This window comes from Empidonax traillii, unplaced genomic scaffold (assembly GCF_003031625.1).
Source record: "Empidonax traillii isolate 1590-97213 ecotype Southwest subspecies unplaced genomic scaffold, ASM303162v1 scaffold94:size1391941, whole genome shotgun sequence".
Classification (NCBI taxonomy): domain Eukaryota; kingdom Metazoa; phylum Chordata; class Aves; order Passeriformes; family Tyrannidae; genus Empidonax; species Empidonax traillii.
The window spans coordinates 760,472-775,902 of NW_020955287.1; the positions used below are offsets into that span (position 1 = coordinate 760,472).

General features: G+C 38.6%; 1 protein-coding gene across 10 annotated transcripts in view; it reads left to right on the top strand.

Moving 5' to 3' along the window:
* Nucleotides 1–15,431, top strand: part of GREB1L (GREB1 like retinoic acid receptor coactivator) — a 139,438-nt gene that overhangs the window by 13,378 nt on the left and 110,629 nt on the right. Inside the window, exon 1 of one of the 10 annotated variants that reach the window (XM_027881750.1) lies at nt 6,357–6,413. The exons of the other annotated variants lie outside the window; for them this stretch is intronic. The gene's annotated coding sequence lies outside the window, so the exon portion shown is untranslated. Of the gene's footprint in view, nt 1–6,356; nt 6,414–15,431 lie in introns of those variants that run through there. 10 annotated transcript variants of the gene reach the window in all.

Sequence of the window (15,431 nt, forward strand, 5' to 3'; positions counted from 1 at the left end):
TGCTAATCTGAATTTCAGAGGTGCTGTCCTTCACCCCCGGGCTCTGTTCCCCTCCCCCTCTTCCCTGCTTTCTGCAAACAGCCTCTTCGGGTCTCTTTCTTCCCTCCATCCCCCCCACACACTTCTTTTCTCCCTGGCCTTTCAGAACAGTAAATTTTTGATTATCCTTTCTTATTCTTCCCATACTCCAATTTTCACTTAAGGTGGTTGATGTGCTAGATAATTAATGCTCTGAAAATTCAAATGGTTTGGAAGTCCTCTGGTCTGTGTGTTATATTAAAGATACCACAGTGCTTTTTTTGGGAATTAAGTTTTATAGATTTTGATGGGTTAAAGCAGCTATGTGGGAGACAACGGGTACAGGGTTTTTTGATGAGTTTTAAAAAAAGGTGACCTCTCTTGTCAGGGTGTGATGAGGGTCATGTTGGTTTTATATAAAATAGCCATCGGGAATTCCCATCTTTGGGGAGTCATTTCTCAGGTCTCCAGTGAACCTTGGCCGAACACGGAGGGGTTTCTAACTAGCATTGGATCCCTGCTTGTAACCCAGCTTCAGGCTAGCTCTCATAGCATGGTTTCAGTTAACCTCCTTTTTGCCTTAAAAAAAGAGAAACATGGCTAGTGGGCATCATCACACGGAATAAACCCTCCTCCTACCTGTTATGTGGAAAATAAACAAACCCACAAACGTACCGCCCTAGTAGATTGAAATGTATGTGTGTCGGGGAGGAGGGGAATAATACGTAGGAAAAGATTTATGCCTTCCTTTGGGCTGTTGCTTGGTAACAGAAAATGCCTCTTAAGCCTATTTTTGGAGAGGGGAGGGGTGAAACTTGATTCAGTGACCATCTGTCCCAAGCTGGTTGATTTCCTGTTGAGCTCTCCTTTGTTTCTGTCAAACAATTGATTCTTACCCTTTACAGATAAGAATACTGTTGGTGACATTGCCCTGAATCAGCAGGTTGGCTTGTGACAAGCACAAAACAGACCTATTAATTTTATTTTTCTTTTTTTTAATATTTAAGGGATTTTGGTTTTTCTGGGGCTACTAACTCTGGTTTTACTGGGGTTTATTTATCTGTTTTGTGGTTTGGGTTTTTAGTTTTTGTTTTCTTTCCTCTTGGGAAATGCCTGCATTATAGCAGGCAAGTGTAATGCATGTAACTGGAACATTTTTAAAGAGGATGTAATAAGGTGTTTTTTCAACCTGAAATTGTTGGGGAAAAGCAGCCATGGTTTTGGGCCCATTAAACCTTGTGACAGTGGGGGAGAGCAGAAGTTAATTGAAGTCACTATTGAAGAAATCCCCACTGTTCCTGTGAAAACAAACCCCAAATTCTTAATTACAAATGGAATATTTGCTATTGTTCTTGCTTAATTGTCAGAAAATCATTCTCTGTTTGAGTACCTCCTGGAGTTTGCTTAGTGGTAGGGTGATTGATAGATTTGAACTCAGATTATTTTTAAGTCCTCTGTTTTATTAATGTTGCAGAAGCCCATATTTTTCCACAAAAGCAAGTGTGTTTTATGCATGCAAGGTTCAAGGTGCATGCACATGAAAATCTGTGTACATCCTCTATAGCTGGCAATTATTTACTGAGCAGTCTGATACCATTATCTTCCCTGCCCTGAATTTCAGTATTCAGAGAAACATTTCATAGTTCTGAGTATCTGCTAAGGGAAAATAAGGCATTTGTGGCACAGGGAGACAGGCAGTATCTGCCAAAAGGTAGGGAAGTTCCCCAGTGCAATAGGAAAATGATGGTCACTGGTATTTCCTTCAGTTAGTGAAACTCTTTCCTGGAGCGTTTACATGATGCTGTGTTATGGAGGAGTGTAAGAAGGAAAGACCTTCCATACAAATGCCTTGACATCTTACAGGTCTTTGCTTATTTGAGTTCAGCCTATTTGTCACTCAGTGGATGAAATTTGGAGGTAATTCTCAAAGGTTACTTCACAGACTTAAAGGTGTAAGGAAAGTTAATTTCCCTTTCTCTTCTGTTTTTCCCCCATGCTTTCCAGATTGCTTTCCACAGGTAGGAGAGCTGTTGAGTGCCGCTTTCCAGCATGGTCCTGGGTGTATGTGGGATTCAGCTCGTTTTGAATTCGATGGCAAAGTGCCTACTGAACATTCATTTAGTGAAGTGTTGGGTCAGGGATACTTGTCAGATTTCTGTCCTGTTAAAAGAAAGTTGCATCTGTGATTTGGCTTAATAAGGAAGGTTCATATAAAACCACGTGAACGAGCCTGTGTGTCAGTGCTGTGGCTTGCTGGTCCATCAGCCCTTGCATCCTCCTTGCCCATCTCCTCATCCCACCCTCAGCCTTTTCCCCCTACTTTGCTACTGTTTGTTTGGCATATGCTGGGATCTGGCAGAGGAACTGATCCACTTGAAAAATGATGTCTTTCTCTAGGTAACTTTTTAGATGGATGAATCCCTTGATGCAGTGCAGTGTAACACAATGGGGAGGAAGTTATAAGTACTGAATAGATTTGGTTTTTTCCCAAATAATTAATGCAAAACATGCTTTGAAGTATTTTTAAATATAAATCCTCTGTTAGGTAGAGAAATCTTATTTTGGGATTGGTTTGGAAATTTTGTAAACTGGACAGGTGTACAGACATCACTTCTGTAAAATTAATTGAATGTTCATATGTGCTACATTTTGCCCTCCTTTTGGTAGAAAGTGATAGCTACCACCAACATGCCTTTTGGGTGTTTCCAGTCTGTTTTGAAATGACACTGAGATCAAAAAATCATTTGTAGAATTAGCACCAACTAGGTTGATGTTGGCCAGGGAGCTTAAACTTGGCAGTTTAGGAACTGTTCTGAGCTGGTTTGAGTACTGGTTAAATTCTATTTCTTCCTGCAGAATGAGTTTCTGTGAGAGGGGAAAAAAATAAGAACCTGGGAATTTTATTTCAGACTTGAAAACCCTGTTCTAGATATTTAGAACACATTTTTGTATCTGGCATAGAGAAATTGATGAGTGGTTGTTCTAATCCAGGTTTTTTTCTGTTCCCTTAAAAGAGCATTACTAAAGTATATAGCTCAAGTGTAGGGAAGTGACAAATAGTCCAGTTCTTTCAGCATCTGGGGAAAGCAGCTGAGTTCATGGTGCATGTAGATGACAGAGCAGTGAGAATACAGGCCTGCACTTACCTTTGTGCTTTCTCTGCTTGGGTTGTACTGTACTTCTCCCATTAGAACAGGTCTGGCGTGTCCTTTGTTCCCAGATAAAAGCATCTACAGATCTGCCAGTCAGAAGGCACAGCACCTGAGGCTTGCTTTACAGAAGGGAGGGCAGTAATTCTAGAAAGGGAAGTCTGTACAGGACTGGCATCTGCTTGCATTCACCTTCTTGTGTTGCTACTGCAAGGATGGAATTATTTATGTGTATTTTTTCCCTTCTGAATGCAGTCAACCAGAGTCAGAGGAACTCTATTCAGTGTCAGGGTGTTGGGCAGGGGTTTTCTTTTGGGAAGGGTAGCACAGGGGTAGGGTCATGATAACTGCTTTTCCTGTATGCTCCTCACGTATGTCATTGTTATAGTGTCCCTGTTGCAGTTCTGACCCAGCCTCCATTTACAGAACTGGCAGCCGTGCCGTCCTTAATACCAATTTGAGAAATCTTCCTCTCCTGTGATAAAAAGTCCTGTTTGTGGTTTGCAGGACAGAGTTTGGACACTGCACCAATGTTACCCTTTTCATCCCAGCCTCCATCCCCAACTCCAAAATCATATGCATCAAAGCTGAAAGCGCCAAGCTTCCTTTCTTGTAGGAAGGTCTGGCTGTCAGCACCACTGGCAGGCTTTCCAGGGAATAAGCACTAAGTAAAAGTTTTTAGGGAGCCCTTTGTTTCCAACAAGTATCTTTCTGAAGCCACAAAGCTGAAACTTTAACTTTGGAAAAAGACCAAAACCAAACACATCCTCTCCAGAGTTACGTGGCCGACTGTCATAGTCCATTACAGCCCTCTTCTGTGTTAAAAGTTATTGCTCGGGTAAATACCTTCAGAAGAGCTCTAGGCCTTGGACATACGGGGCTGTGCTCATCCTTTAATCTTTGTTTTATGTTGAGTTGGCTCCTGGCTCAACTGCTCCACTTAGATCACTTCTGGAAGCTGTAATTACTTTTCAGTCTCTGGAGGTGTGTTGCAGGAGAACAGCTGTTATGGTCCGTTCTGCCCTGTGGTCTTCTGGTCATCTAACATGCCTCTTGGATGATCGCTGTGGTTGATGGGACTGATTAGTAGTTGGCAGCACTCTCTGTAAAAGACTAACAATTTCTGGGGCTGCTTGTGACTTCTGCTTTAGGCTGTTTTTTCATCTTCTGCATTAAAGAAGTGAGATTCAGGGAGAGCATTCATGGTGGTTAGGTGAAATTGACTGATTTTAAGTTAACTTTGGTTGCATTTCTGCTTCTTCACTGTAGAGTCTTTCTGGGTGTAGATACTACTGGGAGAGTATCTGCCTTCTTCCTTGCTGGAGGAACCCTTTCAAGGGCTGGCCAAGCAATGGCAAGCAAGCCAACTCTGCTCAGGTTGGCAGTCAAGGCTATGGCAGGCTAGACAGAAACTGTGTGTGCCACCAGTCTTAAAGAAACGAAGCAAGATGGAGTAGATTAGAGGGAAGCTTGGAAATAAATTTTTTATTATTATATACGCAAACTCATACCTGGTTTTAATAATATTCCGAATTTCGTTTGTGTGCTAAAGAAATTAATTTCAATAAATCTTTTTACGAAACTTTTTTTTACTTCATAGAACTTGTAATTTCATCTGACATCCTTTCCTCCTAAGAAATTTTTTATGGTTGTGCTTGTTTTATCTTGTTTCCTCAGAGAACTGAGCCACCAAAAAAACCCCAGCAGGTAGTTGACCTGAATGTTGGACTTCTGAGGCCTAAGCTCATGTCTTAAAACCTGGGATGGCCTTCCTTCTGCATATGTCTGAGTAAAATGTTCTGTTTTGTAACCTACTGGCTCATTGCTGTTGTGAATGTCCTTACTATTGTGGAGATGAGCCTGTTTCCCATTCAACAGTGGGGAATAGCAACTCCTTTATATATTTACATATATGTATATATATACACACACACATATATATGATATGCAAAACGTTTGAGTGGATCATGCAGAAAGTATTCTTCCATATATATCAACTGATTTGGTTTAATCTGGATATTCTGTTTGATTTAACTTGGAAGTTGCAGTTGCCTGGAGATACACTGCTGTTTTGCTTTGAGGATGTAACTTTGGTGTTTAATATGATTCAATGTAGTATTAAAAAAAAAAAAAATCTAGACTATTGCATGTAAAACAAGTGTTGCCACGATCTGGTACTATTTTATGTATGTATATAAATGACTGCAGAAGACTGCAAATATGTGGAGGCGGTAGCTTTTGCATGTGTCAGTGCTGTCCTGGAATGGTAATTTCTATGAATGGAAAAGAAATATTGTCAGTTGAAAGAGGTGAACCAGTGTAAGGCAAGGTAAGGCTACTGTCTCTGAGCTCCAGTCTTTTTGATGCAATGATTTTTGTCATTGCATGATGTCCAAGTAGGCCATTATTTTAACTTTTTTTTTTCTTATTTTTAATCCCCTCCTGAGCAAAAGTATGCTTCTTTCCTTCTCTACTGTTTTTCTCACAAGGTTAAGTTTCCTGCTCATTTTCCAATGGTTTTGACTGGAGCTTTTTTCAGATTGTTTTCCCAAGTGACTAGATAGCAGCAAAGAATAAGGTGATGGACCTAAAATTAAGCCAGCTAAAGCTAGCAGCTGGGAGATCTTTGTTCTGTCTTGACCACAAGATTCCCAACAGATATTGGAGGTGGGGCATGGATCTCAATTCTTTATCTTCAATTTCTTTTCCTCCTCTATGAGTAAAGTGTAAATATAGCATTACTTAAACGAACAACTAAATTCTTCTTAGTGTTAGTGTTGAATTAACATAATTCATAAAGCCTGTAAATAAACTGTGGGTTTATAGAAATATCCTGGGAGGATATGTTGACTTCTTATTTTTCTTGCAGTATGCTTGTCTAAAGTGAATTATCTATTAAGTCCCATGAAAGTGACTCTTCTTTTTACTCTTCTTTTTGGAATGCAATCTATTAGTGATACCCAGAGGGGTCAGCAGCATAAATAATGTTTGTTTCCAGGCTTGTTGGATGCAAAGGAGGGGGGTTCATAGTGAAAAGAGCTGTTTTGTTTGGTGTGGCTGATCAGGAGTGAGGCTGGAATTGCTCATAGTTGTCATTCGGGTTTTGTTTCAAAGTCCAAGGACCTACTGGGAAAAACAAAAAGCTAATGAAAGCTGACTGTATTTCAACCCAAACCCTGTGGAATCCAAAATGATGTCCTGACACTCCTCGTATTCTTATTCTCCTGCATTCCCATGGTTACTAAGGTAACAGGTTTTTAGAGGCTTTACATCTTCATTGTCAAGTATTTGCTACACTTATTGTTGCTGTTTGCAGATTAGGGCAATTTAAAGAATGCCTTTTGAAATGGGGACCAAAAAATACAAAAAGAAATATAGTCGAAATAGATGTAATGAATCAATTACCTCCTCTTGTTTAAATTTTCAGTGCTACTTATCAGAAGCTACATACAAAATGCCACATTGGTTTAGTGTAGGGATTTTAGGCATGGGAAAGTGTTTTTTTAAGGCATGTTCATTACAGAACTCTGAATACCGATGTGAGGAGTACTAGATGTGACTTAGTGCCTTTTCTGACAACAGAATCGTGGAGAAATTGAAGTTCCTGTTTGCATCAGGGTATTACCTCTCTGCTTATAGTACATATGGGACAGTTACCTGAGTCTTGTAAGCTGTGTTACTGCATCTGTGAAATCATACTTTAAAAATTAAGCAGCTGGGGAAAAAAAAGGAAACTGTGTTTTCTAACAAAGTTTAGCTTCATGCAGAACTTTTGTAGCCAAATACGTTTTATTGATGCTGCTCTGTGTCCATTTAGCTCAAGAAGAAACATGCTTGCTCACATCTTCCCTGGAAAGCTTATTTATAGAGGAGATGGTCAGGCTTGTAAATATATTCTGGGAATATGACATTTAAATTGATTTAGTACCTGCTGGCTTCTTGAAAGTTAGTGTGTTGCTGCAAAAGACATCTTTGGCATCTGTGCTAGGAGAACTGTTTTTTAAAAAATTGGTGTAAATGTTAACTCTTGAACATGGTGAGGTCTTTACATCCCAATAATTTGTGCTGTGTTGGCTGAGTTATGGTATATAATGAGTCCTTTTTGCCTAACATAAATGAAATGTTTCTAGTTGAGAAGAATCCTGACAGACCAAATACAGGTGTTGTTCTCCCTGTATGTCTTTGAAATGAGTGTGTTACCATATACTCCAGAGCCCTTCATTGGACAAACCCATGTAGTGGGTGAGATCCCCATGCTGCTGAAATAAATTACCACCAGTGTTCATGCTGTCTTTAATTAGGCAAGACTGAGAGTATGCCCTTAGATTACTTTCTTTATAAAAGTAGATTGTATAATACAACTTTATGGCTGCTCATTTGCAGCTAAATACCGTTTCTTTGGAGTCACAAGCAGGAGGGGGGGCCTGTTGAGCACCGTTTTATTACAGTTTTGCAGATGCTGCTGAGAGTGGTTTGTGCTTAGCCAGGCAAGTGTTTACCCATGTTGGTTACGACTCTCGCTACACCCAATGTCAGCAAGAGGTAACTTTCTTGAGGAAGGCAAGACTTAGGAGGCCAGTGTGCAGATAAGTACAGAGCAGATTACCCCAGAAAAAGGGAGGTGACAGATGGGTGGCTGACGCCACAGGGGTGAAGCCAAATGCAGACTGAATTACTCCCTGCAATGAAGGACAGAAAGGTGGTTGGCACGCATCTCTCACAAATTATAATTTTTAGGTGTTTGTAGGGAAGCCTTTAACTTGATTAGGTCCTTTCCTTAACAGTTCTGCACTTGTGGTTGTTACGTTGCCCTGGGCAAAGATGTGATTTGACATCAAAATGTCTCTCAATATTTAGCTTTATAATAAGCTGTTTATAACAAGATTTAAATCTTCCTGGTACATACAAAACACTGAATGAAGGAATGTATATGCATGTATGAAAATACAGATACTTCCATGAGGAAGGTCATCTTCCATCTCACTTAAGAATGTGTACAATGCATAAGAGAAATAAGGTATGCAACTCAAAAAATGATGCTGTGGACATAAAATTTAATAAACAATTATAATTCTAAATTTTCTTTTCATGAATCTTTTCCAACTTTTTTAAACCTGTTGTCACACTTTTGGTGCTTCTTTTATTTCAATATTCTGAAGGCTGTAAAACAAGAGGGGAAAACAAATTCTTTATACCTTGTGAAGCTTTTGAGATCCAAAACTGCTAGTGTTCAACATGTTGTAAGCTTACTAGGGGTGATTGTAAATTCCTTCCTTAAAAAAAAAAAAAAAAGGGCACTAAAATGTAAGCTTTTTAAGGACAGACTTCAATGCAGAAGGGTCCACAAGAACTTGTTTTTTAAAAATAAATAAAACAAAATTCATCTTGCTGTTTCACAAACTTGAAATAATCATTGAAAGTTGATGTGGAAGGAGACTTTATTGCTGCTCTGGTAGAATTTTTCCATTCTGTAATTTGTACCTTCCTTTCGTGCTGGAGCTCGAGCGGGGATGAACACCCATGTATCGTTGAGATGCAGAGCCCTTCAGAGTAGTCTGGAGGGGGCCTCCACTGTAGGGAGCAGGGAGGGTATCAGGGTACTTTGTGTACGCTTTGGCATTCCAACTATAATCAAACATAATTTAAAAGCATTTGTGGGGACCTCAAGGGATCTTTGCACTTTATGAATGAAAACCAAGTTTACTTCTTCCTTTTTCTGCTACACCATCCAAAAAGTAAGAGCAAGTCTTGCACAAAAATGTATTTTTCAACACATTTTTTCTTTGACTCTACCTCTTCTGTTTTTTTCAGCGTGATTTTTGTCCCTTTTGATCAGCTTTTTCCATTGCTTTTTTAATTCCTTCTGAAACTTCTCTTTCATGGTAATCTTAAGACAGGAGTCTATCCAACAGAAACCTTTCTGTTCAAAATAATTGTTTTGGACAAACTGAAATGTGTTAATACAATCATATGAAAGTTAAACTTTCATGAGTCATTGGGTACATGGTCTTCTCTTCAACGTGCTGGTCACTGAAATTTGAGGACATTCTACTTTGTTAGTAAGGGTTCCAGCCTTGACAGTGAATTTGAGATCAGAATTTTGCAACTTTGATGTAATTTTTTTTTCTTAAAAGCTGTTGTTTGTTGGGGTTTTGTTGGTGGTGGTTTGGGGTTTTTTAATGGACAATGTTTGAATGTCCTTATTTTTAAATAGCAGTCAGAAGGATTTAGTTATTACATACATTTAGATCTTCCAATATCCTTCAGCGGGGTAGAGTGAAAACAGAGAAAGCAGGTTTGTTGGTTTGTTTCGTTGGTTTTTTTCCATAAAGTTTGGCTGTTAAATCAAATTTTGACTTGACTTAACTCTGCATTCTTACATATCGCATGCATTTCTTCCCTTCTCTTAAAAGATTTTGAAGACTGGAAGTATGGGTAGATCCAACAAGATGAATGAGTTGCCAGAATGTTTAGTGTGGGCCTGGTTCAAACAAGGGAATAATTTTTATTCTTTGTGGGTAAGAACAACCTAATGCTTTAGCGGGCATATGATTTTGAGATTAATAGCACACTATGAAACATGCATGGGTTTTAAAGTTGCATCATCCGGAGAAGATACAAATTCTATTCTAGTGACCCACGAGGCAGCCTAGCAGTTTGTTCCCAGTGGCAAAGATGGCTAATGAAGAGGCACAGACATTACAGGATCAAGCTATAAACTTCATTTCTGACACACTGGCAGCTCTTCAAAATGTCTTTTGTTGGCAAACAAGAAAGCTATTGCAGTGTAAATTAGTGTTTTGTCTTGCAGAGGTGGAATGGAATGTAAGAATATTCTCTGGGTTTTGATGAAGTAGTTTTCTCTGTGAGACCAGAACACAGAAATAATTCAAGAACCCTTTTAAGGCTGCAAGATCTTAACCACTTTAAATCTTCTTAAAGCAGGCTGTGCTGAACACTATTTGCTGTAAGAAACAGTGAATAAGATGGGGGGGCTCTCCTCAATGACTGCATAAAAGACAGATTGATAACAACCAGTACAAAACTATTCTCATCCACTTTCTTTCCCATAAACTGATTTTGTGGAATTTCCACACACAGCCCTTGTAATGAGATGGTCTTTGGACTGACAAAGTGTAGAGCAGCTTTCCTTTTCACCCTGAACATGGGTTGCCCAGGGTGTCTTTACAGTCTGCATCCTTGGAGATTTTCAAGGCTTGACTGGGCAAAGCCTTGAGCAGCCAGGTTTGCTGTCACAGCTGATCCTGCTGTTAGTAGGAGGTTGGAATAGAGACCTTTTGACATCTATCCCTATCTGAATTATTCTGTGACTCTGAGAAAAAGCAAGTTAAATTTTGTTTGATCTATTTAAGTGCTAATCATCTAATTTAAAAGTCAGTTTTCCTATTCCAGATTTGTCTTTACTGAAACCATTGGTTGAGCCACTTATACTCAATTTGTAATAAAATATGAAATGTATAAAAGATTGCTGCTTGGTAAATTGGGCTTGGAGGGGTTTGCTTCTGTTGCAGTTCTGCAAGCAATGGTCTTGGATCTTCAGCATAGTAATGCTGAGGTGGATTAGAATTGGAATGACCCAATGTTATTGGTGGAACAGAATTTCTGTGTACTGTGAAGGATCTTCATATAGTATTAAAGTTTTGGGAAAATTCTTGAGGAGTGTCCCATTATGGCAGCTCTCAAGTCTAGGTGGAAAAACTTTAGGACATTCAGTAGATCTAAAGTAAATTATTTGTTGGGTACCTCTTCTCTGACATTTAGTGTTATAATTGAAAAATTACTATAATCTCTCATTCTGACTATCCAAACTGAAGGTATCCAGAGATAATTATATAGAAAATTTAAGTAATATTTGCATTAGCCTATTAATCTTTTCCATCATTGAGTATATGAAGTGCTACAGCCTCTAGTCAGATAGATATTGCTTGAATAATCTGAAGGGAAGAAAGTTTTGCTGTTTTTCAGCTTTGTTTCACAAAACTAAAATCCCCGTAAGGCCTAACAAGTTTAAAAGATTGGTTGCAGCTAACTTTGGTTTGCAGCAAGGGATACAGTGGAAACCAGAAGGCCATAGGGGTTGTCTTCCATCTGTGTTGAAGATGCAAAGTCATGCTATCTATAGGAAAAGAGAGATGACATTGCCCTTTAGCCTGGAGTTAATGTAGGTCAGTTGGGTCACCAGATGACATGACTTTAATGGCCAAACTGCTTTTAACAATTGCCTTGGGCAGTGTTTAATTTCACTGATCTTTGCCAGTCTTTGGCAGAAGAGAGAGAGAAAAAATCCACCTTATCTTCTGTTTTCTACGCGGTGATGGTTTAATCCTCTTTTGTACTGAAATTTCTCTAATGAAACCTACTACCTAGTACACACGTTCTTGTTATTGTTAAACACAACACTGGTTTGTATGAAATTTCAGAATGAGTTGCCAGTGAGGTTTGTTAGTGTTCTTGGGCTGTACAGCTACCATATGCAGAATTTCTAGTCTGTTTAAGATGACCTATGGTTTGTTACCTCTTTCACATGCAGTATTTTCCCTCTCACTGCAAAGCACTGCAACAGAATCGCTCACATATCGTAATAACAGAAGAGGAAGGATAGAGGTGAATTCAGATAGTTCTGTTGCTTTTCCATCTTGATGATGGACTGGGAATATGTTCTCTTTCTGAAATACCTCAGTATTTATCTTAGAGAGTGCATGAATGTGTGTCAGTTTTGTATAGATACTCTGAAAGGGCTATTGCTCAGAAACAATGTCTCAAGGTTGTAATGGAGAGTGCTATTAACATGCTAGCTTAATGGCCTGTAATGTTGTGGGGGGAAAGACAAAGGAAAGCAAATGTTAAAGAGTCTTTGGAGGGTGGGGGAAGGAAACCAAAGCAAAAAAAATTGATTATACCATGCACGTGCATCTTTAGCATACCTACGTCTTGAAGGTCGTTTGCACTTTGTCTCCTTCCTCTTGTTTCTTCAATAACAGATTAAAATTAAAATATTAAAATTGGAAAAAATGAAGAGAAAGAAAATAAGGTGATCCAAATGCTCTTATGTAAGGAACAACTACATTGGTTAGACTACAGCCTGGGAGTAAGACATCTGAGGTTCATAAAATAATGTGGGGCAGAAGGCGATAGCTGTTGATGTCTTCTGGAGAGGAAGAACTGAGGAGCACCAAATGAAATTATCAGGAGCCATGCTGAATGCAAATAAAATGTTATAACTGCCAGTGTGAAGTGGCACACCTTTCTCAGGACTGTGCTGAAAGCTTAGGCAGTTTCCAAAGCAGCTGGATGAATTTATGATTGCTGTTAAATGAGCCTTGAGCTGCAGATCAGTGGAGACTGGGAGAGCATTTTGGGTACTTATTACTGCAGGAACATCACTGAGTCTGTATTCTTCTCTGAGAATCTGTTGTTGGCCACTGTGACTTAGGGAAGGCAGCTTGTGGTCTGACATGCCATGCCTGTTTTTAGGTTGTTTTGACCACCCTATTGTTCTTCTTTGATTACTGTGGGACACTGGGTTGGGTGAGGTGGGCTGCAATAAGTGTTCCAGTTCTGTCCTTTGCTCACAGTGCATTTTCTGCAGGCAGTGAGCCAGATGAAACAGCATATAGGTTTCTTTTCTGCACATATTAGTTTTATAGGTAATAAAACTAAGTATTAACAAGCAATTCCAGGAGCGTCAGAAATGAAGAAGCCTAGTTTCCTATAGATTTGGATTTTATTGAGTTATAAACTCTGATTAAAAATGTTTTCCGTATTTAGGATGTGGTTAGGATCAGCCCTTCCAACAGCTTGCTTTTGTACTGCCGTTACCTGTAGCTAACACATGGCTGAATGTCCTGCCTCAACGGGCTAAGTTTCATCTTCAATATTGAGAGGCTGAAGTATCTTTCAGACCTCTGTTCCCCTGTCTCATTTGCATGGAATTTTGTGTTTAAAAGGTGCTTGACAGAAAATATGAGCCATGTTTCTCTTGGAAACCAGGCAAAAAGAAATACTACAAAATAAATAGAAATAATATGAATAAGCCAAATAATCCTTCATCTTGCCCCAAAGTAGTGATAATGTAGTCCAAAAAGCCCCATGAATATCAAAAGTAGATTAAATATAATCTTCCTAAAGTTTTGAGTGTAATACAGGTTAGCTTCAGTGCTCATGGCTGTGCACAGGAACAGTGGGGCATGAGTGTGACATCCAATTTTTCTTACATTATTTAGTAAGTGACACACATGCTGTGTTCTTGCTGGTTGTTAACAGCATGTGAATTATGAGGCCAAAGGGGTCTTCCTCATGACAATGGCTAATGTTTGTAGAAATGCAAAGGTCATGATCATGACTACTTTTTTTTAATGCCAACTGGATACCAATGACAATTACTGAACTAGACAGATCTTAAAGGGTCAGTTTATTGACTTACCTTCCCTGCTTTGTGAGGGGTGATGGAGTAAATGCAATTGTCTGACTTCTGGGCTGTGCCAGTTTGAGTTTGGCTCTGGATAGTTTTCCTTCCTATTTCCATGAAAAATAGGTGCACTAGCTTTATTTTTTCTGTGAGGTGCTACTGGATTAGCAATATTATTACCATCTTTAAAAGAGAAAAAAAAAATCAACTTCTTAAAACACATTTTATGCTTTTGGGATAACTTCCTTTTCCTTCTAACCTGTAGCTTAAACTTTAATGGAGAAAAAAAATGGTGGTTTTGTAGTTTCAGACTATTTGTTTTAATGGTCACTAGTATTTTTGAAAAATAAATTTTTAATCAAATTTCAATATTGACATCTTTGAGGTAAGACTAGGGCATTCAAACAAAGCTCTTTACTTATCTTTGGCTGAAAATACTTTGGTTTTTAAACAGATATGGTGTGTTTGGGGAGAATTGCAGCTGTAGGACATGTGGCCATGGGTTGTAGCTTCCCTATCCCAGCTCAAAACTGAGTGTCCATGAACTTCAAATTGATTCTGAACCAATTCTTCTGTGATACAATCTGTGGGGTGTTGGAAGTCTGCACTGCACACTGCAGTGTGTTTAGTCACCCCTTGTGATGATTAAAAATTCGAAATGGAGACCTGAAAGCCATTATTTGTCTCTTTGGAAACCATACTTTCCAGTTACTGTACTGGCTGCTTTTCTGGACTAGTAAAATACTAAACTAGTATTTTGAGAGAGGGCAGGTCAGACATCAGGAAGATGAGTCACAGCTGGAGTGGATATAGCACTAGGAAGTATCTTCCTTAATAGCCTGAGAAAACAAGAGCTATTAGATGATCTAATCTTTTTAATGTGAAACTTTTGCTCTTGTGACTTTGTTTTCCTAGTTGTCAAGGCTAAGTGTGGAGGTCATCTTCCACCTCCCCCCCACCCCCTTACACTGGAAAGTTTCGTAAGTGTAGAGCTGATCAGTTTGAACCTTGCCTGAGTTTGTGGCCTATATGGTAGGTGGATGTGATACTAGAAAGTAATTTTACTGGTTTACAGAACTGTTGATTTATTACTAAAGAGAGGAACTGTGCTTTATGATGAGAATCTTTGTCTTGAAAGAAGCTGGAAATTATGCAGGCAATGACTTTGTGTTTGGTAATAGCAAATCCATGTGAAATTTGAAGTTGAAGGAGTTGATCTAAAGCCAGATTTATCAATGAGATAGTGTAAGCTTAAAAGTTCTTGTTTGAATCCTCTAGGAAGCTGGAGGGTAGTGGTGGCAAGATGAAGTTTAAAAGCCTTGCTGAGATTAAAATTGGCAGTGAAAGAAGAGTGACTTTTAGAAACAAATGAGGAGAAACAGCAAATACTTTTGGACAAATATTTTATTGCATTGTTTTAAGTAACTGTAGATGAAACTTTTAATGTAATCTGCTGAGATTTGCAAGTGGTTTCTGTTACGCGATTTACTATTCCGGTTCTTTACCAGACTTCAGTCATTTGTGTTGAAACTTGGGCTTGTTGAACAGCAGTTGCAGACTATTTTTCCCCCTTATTTCAGGTTGAAGTAGTAGGCAGTTTTTGGCATCAGACACACACACGGAGCGATTGCTTTGTTTGCAGAAGGGAAAATATTAGGAAAATATTGCTCTTGCCTTTTTTTTTTTTTTTTTTTTTTTTTTTTTTTTTTTTTTTTTTTTTTTTTTTTTTTTTTTTTTTTTTTTTTTTTTTTTTTTTTTTTTTTTTTTTTTTTTTTTTTTTTTTTTTTTTTTTTTTTTTTTTTTTTTTTTTTTTTTTTTTTTTTTTTTTTTTTTTT